The following is a 13,603-nucleotide window of genomic DNA, read 5'->3' on the forward strand; positions in this document are numbered from 1 at the left end:
CGAAGGAAGAAACAAGAGAAACAAACCAAACCGAGACAGTTGACTTTTGAAAAACTAATACACTGCAAAAAGAAAAGAAAAGGCTGATACACCATATATTTTAGAACAGAAGGAGTAGCTAGTAGATGGCTGCTGCGAACAAAATAAATCAATATATCTGTGATGTTAATATATATCTTGTTGAGAGTGGTTTTTCTACACCCCAGCTCGGTGCACCCAAGGTGCACCGACGGAAGATTTTGTAATTTTATCTTTTTTGTACAGAGCCCCTCGAATGTTATTTGACCATCAAACTTTGAAGCGCCCTTAACATTTATTGATGATCATTCCCACAAAATTTCATAATTTCTTGAAATGTTTTACTATGTTTTCTTGCACGAGTGCACTGTGGGTGCACCGAAGGTGGGTGCAGCCACTACTTTCCCATATCTTGTTACCAGCTCATGTACTATGCACGGATGAATACAGTGCACCAATAGAGAAAAAGCATAGGCAAGTGATGTTGGCAATTTTAAACGTGCACATGAACCACTGATTTCTTATGGAAACATGTGTCCTTCAGCACCAAATTGCTACCTAGATGCATGCAACATGTATTCATCCTGTGCTAGCAGTTGAGATAGACATCTTACTTGATGCATGCTAGAATACTTCAATCACAGCCAGATTGTTATTTTTACTAGTTGCGTACTGTAACTTGGCTGCCAGCAACACATACCTGTGGGAGATTCTCAAAAACAAGGCCATGACTCATACTACATATTTTGGGAAGCTTGAGAAATAGTAGGGGCTTGCTGTTGGCAGCAGGTCGCACCGTTCGATGAAGCCTCCGGTCGACTATCTGCAGTGCCTCAGCTTGGCTCATGCAACTCTTGAATTTTCGCAGAAGAAATTGTGAATACTCAAGAGCCAGTGTTGGTTGAATAAAACCGAGCCGAGCGATCTTGGATTTCAGGAGCTAAACCCTGAGAGCGAATTCGGGGTGCGATGAGATCGATTTTTGCCTAGAACGGAAGAAGCGCGGTGCGTCGGAGCTGGAGAGTGGAGAGTATGCATACTTGCAGTTGCAGGAGTAGGGATCGCCGCGGACAGGGACCGATCGAGATGGCCGGCGACGGCAGCGGGGGGAGGAGCTGGACACGGCGATCTCGCCTGAGCACCTGCCAAGTTTCGATTGTGTCTAGGTTTTTTGGGCCGAAACGGCGGCTGCGGTTCCCGTTTCATCTCCGATTTGTTAAGAGCAAGCAATATAATTACTATTTCTTGTTAAACGCATTATCATCAAAGTCGTTGTAGTATAGTGGTAAGTATTCCCGCCTGTCACGCGGGTGACCCGGGTTAGATCCCCGGCAACGGCGTTTGTTTTCTCATTTCTTTTTGCATTTCGTATCTTCTTCAGAATTCACACACATGCATGGCAAAATACAGCGATTCTTCATTCACCTAAGCCAAACCATGGGTACAGCAGCTGAAATATAGTATAGGGCGAGGAATAAGTCGTTGCTGTAACTAAATTATGTTCCAATGCTACTTATTTAGGTACTTGCACTTACAATTCGTCAATGGGCCATGGAAATGCAGCCTCTTGGCACAATTTACTTCGTGCACACACATATTCAGTCATTGGCATCATGACATGCCACTGGTCATCTGTGCTTTCTTGCTGTAATCATGTTCCCAAGCTTAGATGCCCTTGCTATTACCGAATTAAGTGTGTTTTCTTGCTGTAACCAAATCCATGTTCCAAATGCTTACAACTGTTCAATGTATTACCATGGTAATGCAACATGATCTACAGATTGTGGTGAAATACAATAATAAAATCAGAATCTTATTCTCAGTAGGACAGATCATTCTAACATTTGACTTCCAATCAATTCTAATTTGGACAACCACGAGTTGACAGTTCACATAATTCTGATTTGCACCATGCTTCATTTTAGGATCTGCTCTTGTGCACCTCCAGTATATATGAATCAAAAGCAGCCAACTCGGGCCGCCTGCCTGGCTGTTTGCTTGCTTGAAAACGGCAAGGAAAATTGTGCCTGAATGCCACACCATTGCAACATCATCCATGACAAAAAAAGAGAAAATAATAGAAGCAGTGCAAATCGGAAATGTAGGCCCGAAATGTAGTGCAAAGTGGTCAAATTATAAAACATGTGCACATGTGTCAACTTGTGACGAGCAGGTAGTCTAGACTGGAATTAACTCCTTTTCTTTCATTTAGCTTTATAGGTTTCATGTGAAACATTGATCAGATGTCCGGAACCATTCAATAGAAATTACAATACGAAAACCAGTTTGCATATTCAGGAACTGGAAGATTAATTACAAATTTTGAATGCTAGATAGTGAACAAAAAAAATCTGTAAGTTGCAATTTTGGACAACAAAGAGAGGACGATTCTTCAGAACATGGATTTAGCTGGCCAACAACGACGTAGATTAGTGTCTGCCAATCGCTTACGCAGTCATGGACTGGTTATTAACCAAAGCAACACTTAAAAAACCACAAATAGTGTGCATGGATCATGATGGTTACTGGTGAACTGGTGCGGCACTTCATATTACATAACCGTCTCAACTTTGCACATCAATCGTTCAAAAGAAATAGAAGAAAATAATTACGTTGACTAGGATCAAGTGACTTGACAACTTGCACTGCTTAAATAAACTATACTAGCTGAGGGTCATGCAGTGCTTAGCCTGACAACATTGGTGGCGGGGGTCGGGAAAGGTCTGGAAGGTCAACCCAAGAAGAAGGAGGGGAAGAGACCGCCGAAGAGAGTCTCTGCTGCCGCCAAAGCTACCAAAGCTTCTAACAGCCAGTCGGCTCTGCCAACCGATTTTGCAGACCATGTACCGGTCAAAGGTGCGGCGATGGTCCATGTCACGGGCGAGCGGATCCTACAACCGAAACTGTTAGAGCGCATATCAGGGGATCTCAGGAAACTGCACGACCATGTGTTGTTGACAGAGAAAAGCCTTCTCGCCTCGAAGACTCTAGGATACCCGCTTTATGTGGTTCGTGTGCCTAAGGACAGGTGCTACGTCGACAAACTCCCCGTGGAGGTGTACTTCCTGCGGTTTGATTACATCTTTGAGATTGTGTCTCACGAGGCGGCTCGGTTTTACGATGGTCCGTCTTTTTGCTCTACATATGAAGTTATGAACTTCGTCATCAGGAGAGAACAAATTTCGCAAATCTTGGTGGTGGATCCATACTTCATGCATGAGTCCTTGAGTCTCGGCGACTTTAAACATCAAGCTGCTAGGGTAAACTTCATGATGATGAATAAGGAAAAGGAAACGGTTCTCCTGCCTTATCATCCAATGTAAGTCATTGTTGGACAGCCCTCTTGTACGTTTCAATCATTCCTTTGCTCATATGGAGGCTAATTTGAGGTGTATATTTTTCGCAGCAACGGGCGCACCGTCCTTATTGTTGTTTTCCTGCTAGTCTCCCACGCCGTGTATTTTGACTCGTCTAGAAACTTCCAGAAGAAGAACTGCACCCACATAATGAATATTGTGGATGCTGCTCTCCACAGCTTCAGCATGAAGGGAGGCCACATCGAGATCAAGAAACAAAGGAAGGGCGCGCCGGGTTTATCGCATAAAACTACCTTCTTTCGCGTCCATCAACAGACAACAAGCAAGAATGATGGATTCTACATTCTCCATCTCATGATGGAGTTCAGAAGGGATCGCCAATAACTTCGCATGAAAACCAGAAACGATGATCATATCTGCAAATGGGCAGAATCCTTAGGAGTCGAAGCGGATTATAAACTCAGAGATGACTTTTTTCGCATCCAGAAGGCATTGCAATGATCATCATGAAAGAAGTCATTGAAGAGAATGGGATGTTCCACCACGGCCCTATATCGCGAGATGACGTCCGAACTCGCATAGGCCTACAATGTTTGGACCTGACGCCGTTCACGAAGCTAGGGTGCATCCTCCCGGATATGGATGGATAGAACTTCCAGTGATTGACGATGTCGATGATGACGTGTCGGTTGAATATGTACTTTCTATAGCGATGAAACTTTGTGATGTAAACGGTCCTGATGAACTTGCGTAACGCTGGTTAGTTAGTTTTGGGTACGATGAACATGCGTACATCTAGTAAATTAGTTTGGGTACAATGAACCTGCGTAGATTATATTTACTATATGTTGCATTTAGTTACTAACTCTTTTGCTTCGTGTTGCTCAAGTATATTATGTTGCATATTATTGTTGAATTCGCTTGATGAAGATGCATCTCTAACAGGCACATAGGCCTTTGATGATGAAGAAGTGCTATGTCGTGTACATAGGGAGGGTTGCGAAAGTGTACGACGAGTGGCTAGAGTGTCAGGGTTCTCAGGCGGCAGCCAGAAAGGGTTCGATAGCAGATAAGAAGTGGAAGCTAGTTACTTGAGGTTCACGCTAGCACGAGAAAGAAATCAGAACCGGCGCCTCATGTACTGCATAATTCCGCTCTTGCTCATAGTGATAGCTCTTCTCTTCTATATCATTGTTTAAATGGATGACGATGTAGTTGCATGTATTCGAGACATGTCATAACTTGTATCACTATTTTGAGATGATGACAAGAGACATCATTTGTGTTGCAATGATTATGATGATGACATAATTTGATGAGACTATTTGTATGTGTATGATATGATTAAATTTGTATGTGTATGATATGATGAGACTATTGTGTGTATGATATGAGAGACTATTGTATAAAACCTGTACAAATACAGAGTAAATGCGCTACAGGAAAAAAATAGAAAATAATAACAGTAGCGCGGGGTATGTGTGTAGCAGTAGCGCGGCCTTGGCAGTAGCGCGTTATAAATAGCGGCGCTGCAGCTTTTAGCAGTAGCGTGGTATTCTAAAACGCGATACATATGGATAGCAGTAGCGAGGGGCATTCGTGCTACTGCTAAAAGTTAGCTGTAGCGATGTACCAGTAGCGCAAGTTCCCGCGCTACTACTAGGCGTTTAACCAACGCTAGTGCTAGGGTTTTGCCTAGTAGTGTTCTTGTAAACATTTTGGCCTCCTTTGGTTCATAGGATAGACATTTTATAGGAATAGAAAAATCATAGGAAGTGAGATGATATGCATCTCAATTCCTGTAGAGGAAGAGATGTCATTTGGTGCATAGGATAGGAATTTTTTCATTGAGTCTAGGCTAATGTTTTTTCCCTTCAAAATGTGAAGTATTGATTCCTATCCTACATAGGAATAGGAATCCATTTCTACAAACCAAAGAGCTTCAAAGGAATTTTTCCTATGCAAATCCTATCCTATAGAATTCCTATAAAATTCCTACAAACCAAAGGAGGCCTTGTATGTTCTAGAATATTATTGTCATGCATAATCATAAAGTAGAAACCACAATGAGGATATTTCTCAGACCATAAAGTTCAGATATCGCATATACACACACTATGTTACAAATCATCCACCGAAGCTTATGATTTTTGTTTTCTTATTTTCCCACATTTAAAAAGATTGGTTCTAAATATATATGTTTAAGGTCCAATGTATACAAATATGGTCCAAATTACCACATTGCATGCACATTTCTCAACAATAGACATTACAATTGTAGCACAAAGAACTACATTATTTGTTTAAAAATATATTATTATCTGCTTATATTAATGAAAAGTAACTTATAAGATGATACAATCTAGGATTTTGATATGTATATGCGTTATAAATAAGTATATAAGTTTAGTATAAATATTGGCACCATATTTGTCATCCACTAAATAATCAGGACCTAAGGGCAATTAATACGGATCTATCGGACAGGGAGAAAGGGACAACGATTTATCCGTGCATACCTTGCCGACGAAGGCGAAGGATTTGCCAAGCTCGGAGACGGCGCATGCGACGTTGGCGGGCGCCTTCACGAAGCCCGCGGACTCGGCAAGCGAGACACCGGGCACGTCAGACACAATGTTAATCAGAATTTCACCGAAGGAGACGATGAGCCCGGGCGCCACAACGCCGGCCACGAGAGCAACAACATCACTGAGAGACGACATTTGAACTTGGCTAAACAAATGAGAATGAGAGCGCTACCGAAGGAATCGATTTAGCTCGGGAGGAAAGGTGTTGTTGGGTCGGTTTGGGAGTCGAAAGGGGTCGGGCTTATAAAGGGTTGCGGGCGGATTAGCTTGGCCGAAGGGTCCAATTATGTTCTTGATAAGAGTTACTTCGGTATTATCAATCTAATCCTACTCTAGTTACCGTAACAAAAAGTTCAGGTTGGGGCAATTTTTTTTGCAAATAATGTTTTGGATAATCATGAAAAATTGTTCAGTTCATGAATGATTTACCTTGAGAATACATATTTTCCCTTTTTTCCATAAAGCGAATAATATAGCATGAAGCGGATACAAAACATGATGCTCATGGATTAACCTCAACAAACGAAAAGGATAAAAACTGACATATCAGGGGCCGGATGAGGATCAATTAGTAGAGAGAGATTATTTACGTGAGAATCAATTAGAGGTAGAGAAGTGCCTAACCGCCAACCTGTCTCAATGGCATCTCCATGAGGCACGCGGGGCAGCTCTTGAGCGGTGGCCGGGAGCATGTTGAGAGCATCTCCAGCCGTTCGGCCCCCCAGGGGCATGAAATAGCGCCGTCTGGGGGCGTGCCGGTGGAAAAATCGTCGTGGGGCAGTCGGGTTCCAAGCTGCCCCTTTAAGGTCGCCTTCAGGCGTCGATTTTGACCCATTTTCGGCGCAAATTGGCCCACTTTCAGCGCAAATTGGCCCACTATCAACGCAAATTGATCAATTTCGGTCCATATTCTGCATGCTTTGGCACAAATTCAACATAAGCTATTTTTTATCACATAGTTCATCACAGAAAATCAATACAAATCAAATAGTTCAACAAATCAATACAAATCATATAGTTCAACAAATAAAAATTCATATTTCATCACACGTCGAGCTAGACGTTGCCCTTGAGCCTCCATAGGTGCTCCACAAGATCCCGGTGCAGTTGTTGATGCACCTGTGGGTCTTGGATCTCCTGACGCATATTGAGGAAGGCACTCCAAGTTGCCGGTAGCTGGCGATCAATTTGGGCAAGAGGACCCTGCCTGTAATATGTTTCAGTGTCAAACACTGGCTCTTCCTGCTCGCTCTCAATGATCATGTTGTGCAAGATGACACAGCAAGTCATGACCTCCCACATTTGATCTTTCGACCAAGTCTAAGCGGGGTACCCAACAAAAACAAATCGTGATTGAAGCACACCAAATGCCCGCTCGACATCCTTCCTGCAAGCCTCCTGACAGTTGGCAAAGTGGGAGTTCTTGCCTCCTGGCACAGGATTTGAGATAGTCTTCACAAATGTAGACCATCTCGGATAGATGCCATCTGCTAGGTAGTATCCCTTGTTGTCGTGCCGCCCATTGACCTCAAAGTTCACCAGAGGAGAATGACCTTCAATAAGCTTGGCAAAGAGAGGGGAGCACTGCAGTACGTTGATGTCATTGTGAGTTCCTGGCATAGCAAAGAAGGAGTGCCAAATCCAGAGGTCGTGTGTGGCCACCGCCTCAAGTACCACACTGCAATCGCCTTTGGCGCCTTTGTACATCCCCTGCCAAGCAAATGGATAGTTTTTCCATTTTCAGTGCATGCAGTCGATACTTCCAAGCATCCCAGGAAATCCTCTTGCTGCATTCTATGCTAGGATCCGAGCAGTGTCTTCAACATTGGGTGATCGCAAGTATTGCGGTCCAAACACTGCCATCATTGCCCTGCAGACCTTGTACAAACACTCAATGGCCGCGGACTCGCCATGCGTCCATAGTCTTCCAGTGAATCACCGGGAGCTTTGTATGCAAGCATCCTCATAGCTGGAGTGAGGTGAATCCAAGTGTGCTAGTGCAATCCTTCTTGCACTTGAAATAGCTGTCGAACTCACGGATGGAATTCACAATCCTGAGGAAGAGTTTTTGGCTCATCCGATAGCGGCGTTGAAATACACTGCCCGACCGATTAGCCCAGAGCACTAATACGCTTTCTTTCCTCGAACAAGTACCTTTCCTTCGAACGAGAATGCCAACTGCTTCCTCGTGCAGTGGAGCATCGGCGAAGTAGTCGGAGTAGAGCAAGCAATAGCCTTCCAGATGATGCCTTTGCTTTGCCTTCAGTCGGCCCGGCGCCGAGCCACATTGCCGCGGTTTGCATTGCCCGCGAACAGGCTGGCCAGAGCGGCGAGGACCATGAGATGCTCTTCGTCCTGGGCATCGGCATCGGCTACCTCCTCCAGCAGCGCCGCGAGCACCTCCTTGTCGTCCGAGTCCATCACCGAGCAAATAAATTGATGAACACCTGGCAAGTGTTGTAGGCACGAAGCCGCCGGTATTCCCGCGCTGCGTGGTCGGAGCGCCGGAAAGCTCGCCCAGGAGTGAGGTGGAGGCTGCCGCGACGGAACTCTCTCTTTCCCGGTGGGGGAATGGCCTATCTAGCGGCGGTGGGTGGGTAGGCGGCGCCGGGATCGGCACAGCGGTGAAAGAGCATGCATGGGGGGGGGGTCTGGATGTGCAAGATACGTTTTCGCTTGACAGTGGTGGCCCATGTGCGGTTTTCCTTCAGCCGGAACCCCCAAGCGCCCTCAGTGCGCTGGGTTCGGCCTGGGATTGCCGGGCCAAAAAATGGGCCAAGCCGACGGATTTCGGCGTCCTGAGAGCGCGACTAGGGTTTTTTTCGGTGCCGGCGCGAGAAAACTCGCCCCGGGGGCCTGTTGGGGGCGCGAGTGGAGATGCTCTGAAGTGGCAGTTGGGCAACGCCAGAACAAAGCAAGCACATCAAATCACACAGACCAACACACATCTAAGCCTGTGCGCCGTCGCGTGTGGGAGGTACTGAACCCCCATCTTTTTGGCTGATCTCGCATCGCCTGCAGGCTCCATCGCCCCTCGCTCGGCGCAGGCTATGGCACTGACGTCGAGGCGTCCACGGTGACACCCGACGTGCTCCTCAGATAGGGGCGTCCACGGGGTGGCACAGACGCCGGATTTTGTGGCCGCTGCAACCGCACCAGGGGCTAGGATGGGGGAGGAGACGGCGCTAGCATAGGGGCAAGTTTGAGTGTGGCCGCCACACGGGACCCCCTGCACACGCCGCCGTCCAGGTCGTCCCAGGCTGCCCTCACCGCCTCGACTCGCCATGGATGTCATGCGCGTGCAAAAACCGCGTTCAAGCTTGAGCGACACAAGAAAGTTAGGGCGACGATCCTTGGGAGAAGAAAGGTGCGGCCGATAGAGAGGGGGAGGTGCGGCTAGTAGGATAGGGCCCGTCGCTGGTCGGAAGGGAATAAGGGCGGTGGAGGCGCCTCTGAGTGGAGGAGAGCTCGAAAATATGAACCTTCTGGGGAAATCGCAGCCCACACAGCAATCAATTCGCCCAGCCCTCCATATAGTAGCAATCTTGGTCAAAATTGTTGACCAAAATCAAAATTGGACACCTCAACTGATTCTCAGTTCTTCAACCCATAGAGAGCTTAGTGATATAGGAGATTACTGCAGCGGACAACAAATGGGAGAGCGATTCATCCAGTTTTCCAAATACATAGGAATATGGTTAAGGAGAACATGCATATCATTACAGGGAATAAATAGAAAAAAAAAGAAAATGCAGAGTATCGCAAGCATTTGCCACCACATGAGTGCCTCACAAGTGACCAAAGCAAAGGAATTGAAGTGAAGTGACTACGGACTAAATATCAACCCTTTTTAACTAACATTGAACAAAGCCACAATGTCATGGACCAGAACATCAAAATACAGAAGAAAACCAAGCTGCATAGAAGATCTGACCCATATTTAACAGCTCACTTATATGAAGGTATTGGTGGCATGCAAACTCGGTAGGCAATTACGTTGCTGATTTTAACAAACCATCTGACACATTCCATGTAACTAGGGATATAAGGTTCGCATCGGAGATTAAAATCCCTCTCAAAACTGAAGATAACACGACATCTCTCGTTTTCCATATGGTATGACACAACTTTTCATTCCACCCATTGGTCTGGAAAAAGATCGATTTGCGTTCAATATCGACTGCGACAAATGTACACACCTCATCGTGGCCTATCATTCCCGACATGTCAGCTGTATGCTTCAAAGTCCACTGCCCGCTAGCATAATCTTCAAGAACCCACACTGAGAGCTGGCATTTGTCATTGCAGTAATCCATATGCATTGCATACAGGCGTCCCTGAGACTGCGCGATATAACCGTAATCCGAGGTGTCCTCTAGGCTGAGCGACATTCGGATTTGCCGCCAAGTATTCCCCTCGGTGTCCACCGTGATCAAGGAAGAATCGCTGGTTGTCAGATGCAGCGCCCCACCGAAGAAGACAGAGGCTGAACAATTGTGATCGTCCACGCTGGTGCGGTCGCCCCACTCGCTCTCCTTGGAAATCCACCTCCCGGTTTCCGATGAGAAGATCTCCACTCTGGTGACCCCGTGGCCACGCACGAGCACGAACACGGCAAAGCGGGAGGGGACGAGTGGGTCAAAACCCAAGCGGACGGTGTTCTTCTTGCTCGGGTGCAGCTGCTTGGTGGCAGGCACGACGGTCCACTCCTCGGTGGCCGGGTTGCACACGACGTACTCCACGCCGGCGGAGCCGGCTCGAGAAGGTCTCTTCCAGCATTGGCAAAGGAGGAGGCCGCCGCAGCAGTCCACGGTCTGGACGCCCCCGTCCCACGCGCCGCGCAGGAAGGGGAGGCCGGGGTCGACGAGGGGCTGGCCTCGCCCCGGCAGGTCGAGGAAGCGGAGCTCGTGCTTCCGGTCGTCGCGGGCGTAGCAGAAGAAGCCCGATAGGGCCTGCGGCGACCTCTTCCAGATGCCGGGGTCGGAGCAGAGGGCGAGCCATGGTTTGGACACGCACTTGAAGCGGCAGAGGGATCTGTACGGCACCCGCGCAAGAACCTCCACGAGGAGATCATCGGGGAGGCTCTCTGCCGCCGCCGCCGGCTGATCCTTCTTCTTCCTGGACCTCTTTGCCATCGTCCCGTAGTGGTGGAGATCCAGCCGGATGACGACGGCGGCGTACGTATCTGAAATGTTATATCGAATTTTGGGGTTTATTGTGCTCCACCTCCTTGGGCCTTGGTCTCCCTTTTCTATTAAAAAAGACAAATGCCTTAGGCCTGGCCTAATAAGGAATAATAATATCTAGGGCGCGTGTTAATCCAGTCGGTAACTCGGCCGAAACCCATGAACCGATAAATTATCACAAAACGGTGATCACCTAAAAAAATAGCATCCCCTAAAAAACCCTCAAAAAATATCACAAAACGGTGATCATTCACTCAAGATAAAACGGTGAACATTTTTAAATGTCTTTAGTTATTTTGTAGGCACAAATAATATTTGCTCCCATACCACATCACCGTCACAAGGCGACAAGCTCGGCACCGTCATTGCGGTGTCACACAAGAAGAAGAAGATCATCAATGAGTACATCTGCGTCCGGCGTCAAGCATCAAGTGGACGAGCCAGTGAGGAAATCCATTGACACAACCGACGTTGGGGCACTAACAAGATATATTTTCCTGTTAAATAAGAAAAGTTGCCTAATTTTGTTTCTGCTACAACATCATGGGGCACACTACAACTTGGTTTCTGTGGAGCCCCTAGCGAGCTACGGAAGAAGAACTTCTCCATTAACCTCAAGGCTCCTATGCTTCCGAAGGACTTGCATGCTTTGGGGAGCTTCGACCTGGCGGCTCCTTGATTATGGAGGTCTGTCGGTGACCCCTGGAGATGCGGAAATGGCGGGCAGGTCCAAGCTGCTGGAGAAGGTGGTCAAGGCAGTGACCATGACTGTCCAGAAGCTCACGATCGCTGCGGCGCCTTTGTTTCCCACTTCTGCTGGTGTGTAGAATTGTGGGGAGGGGACGCTGGGGCTGCAGGTTCCCAGGACAGGGGCCTCTCAATGATGCTGGGATGGACATCGTGTCTAGGTGGGTGAACGAGCCGGATCAGGCTGATGTAGGGGTTAAGGGAGGCGCTTCCTCCATCATCTTGAGTGCTCCTGAGACCCTTACCGCTACTGTGTTGTGACAGAAAGAAGCTGCGGATGGTGCTCCTATAGTCAGCTAGGGTGACTTGGTGGATGTAGATGGCACTAAAGGCGTGGGTGCTAGCTCCATCAACATGAGCGCCCATGCTAAAGGGGAGGCTGCTGACCCATCCAAGAGAACTGAATCTATTCGAGGCCGATGAAAAAGATTGTATAGAGATGAGTAGGTGGAGCGCACTGCCGTTCATAGATTGTGCGCCAAGGATGTGAAGTTTGGGCTCCCCACTCTCCCAAATAGCGGCAACGACATGTCCAACCGCAAGGGTGCCTTTGCAACCATTCTAGAGAGCACGACGGGTAGCAAGAGGAGTATTCTCGATGATCAAAACTTAGTGTTTAGCATGGATAGCACTAGTTCAGATAGCTTAGAGTATAAGAGTGCAAATGGTCAAACCTTAGTGCTTTTGTTTGTTCTTTCCTTGCAAATGAGAAGCTTAGATCTGAAAAAAGAAGAAGCCTTGAGTATATCCAGGATGATCAAGAATCTTAAAATTGCAAAAATTAATCTGGTAACCAATGGGGGTGGCTCACGAAAATGTGAAGTTTAGGTTTATTAGTAGATCTAATGTCATTCTTCTTAATAGTGTTCCACCATGGGTGGCAAATTTTGTAATGAACAATTGTAATAATCTTTTTAATTCTGCGCAAAAAAACTTTTTAATTAATTAATATATGGGGTGTTTTTTCAAAAAAAGATGCAGCTCATGTTGATGATCCCTAAAAAACAAGACACATAGATACACAAGGCTTAACCTACGTCGATCCGACCATCCCACAAAATAAAATGAAAAACTACGTCAACCCAATCACCCTAAAATCATCTACGGACTAGCGACAATAGCCAGGCGTGGCGGAGCGTGCCGTCTCCTCTAGTATCCATTGAACGCTAGCCTAAGTCCTTATAACATCAATGCCATTGCTGCTTTTAGTTTATTCCATTGCCTAAACTAAGGAGCCTTGTTGAGAAAGCCATCAATCATCCAGCTCTTGAAGAAACCAAGTAGCATGTCTTTCTCCAATCTCTCGCCGTTTCACCGTCACATAGAAAGAGCAACATGACAATTGTGACACCAGTATAAGCACCTTCAAATGTAGTGCAGGAGTGAATCCATCAAAAAAATGTACAGGAGTGAAGAGTGTGGTGACTGCGGATGTACGAGTGGGGACGAATCTGAGCCGTTGCATAAAGATCTGACGGTACTTAAAAAGCTGACACTGAAGTGGAAAATAGTTGACCGATCGATAAACCGATAAGTACACGCTCCGAAGGCCGAAGCAGCCCTCGAACGGCCAAACCCCAGATCGCATCGCAGTCCAGGAATGGCCGCCGCCGACGCCGACGCCGCGAAGCTCTCCGTCTCCTTTCAGGCCTTCGCGGCGCTCCTCGACTGCTGTGCGGCCGCTGGCGGGGACTGCGACGGGATACTCCTCGGCCGTGCCGCCCTCCCCCCTTCCTTCCCCCACGAC

At 47.0% G+C, this 13,603-nt stretch overlaps 1 non-coding gene across 1 annotated transcript; it reads left to right on the top strand.

Annotated features, from left to right (window-relative positions):
* The first annotated feature begins 1,286 nt into the window (after positions 1–1,286).
* On the top strand, positions 1,287–1,358 carry TRNAD-GUC. Its single transcript has one exon. It is a non-coding gene; the product is annotated as a tRNA-Asp (tRNA).
* The last annotated feature ends 12,245 nt before the right edge of the window (positions 1,359–13,603 follow it).

The sequence above is a fragment of the Triticum urartu genome, unplaced genomic scaffold, assembly GCF_003073215.2.
Source record: "Triticum urartu cultivar G1812 unplaced genomic scaffold, Tu2.1 TuUngrouped_contig_7842, whole genome shotgun sequence".
NCBI lineage: Eukaryota > Viridiplantae > Streptophyta > Magnoliopsida > Poales > Poaceae > Triticum > Triticum urartu.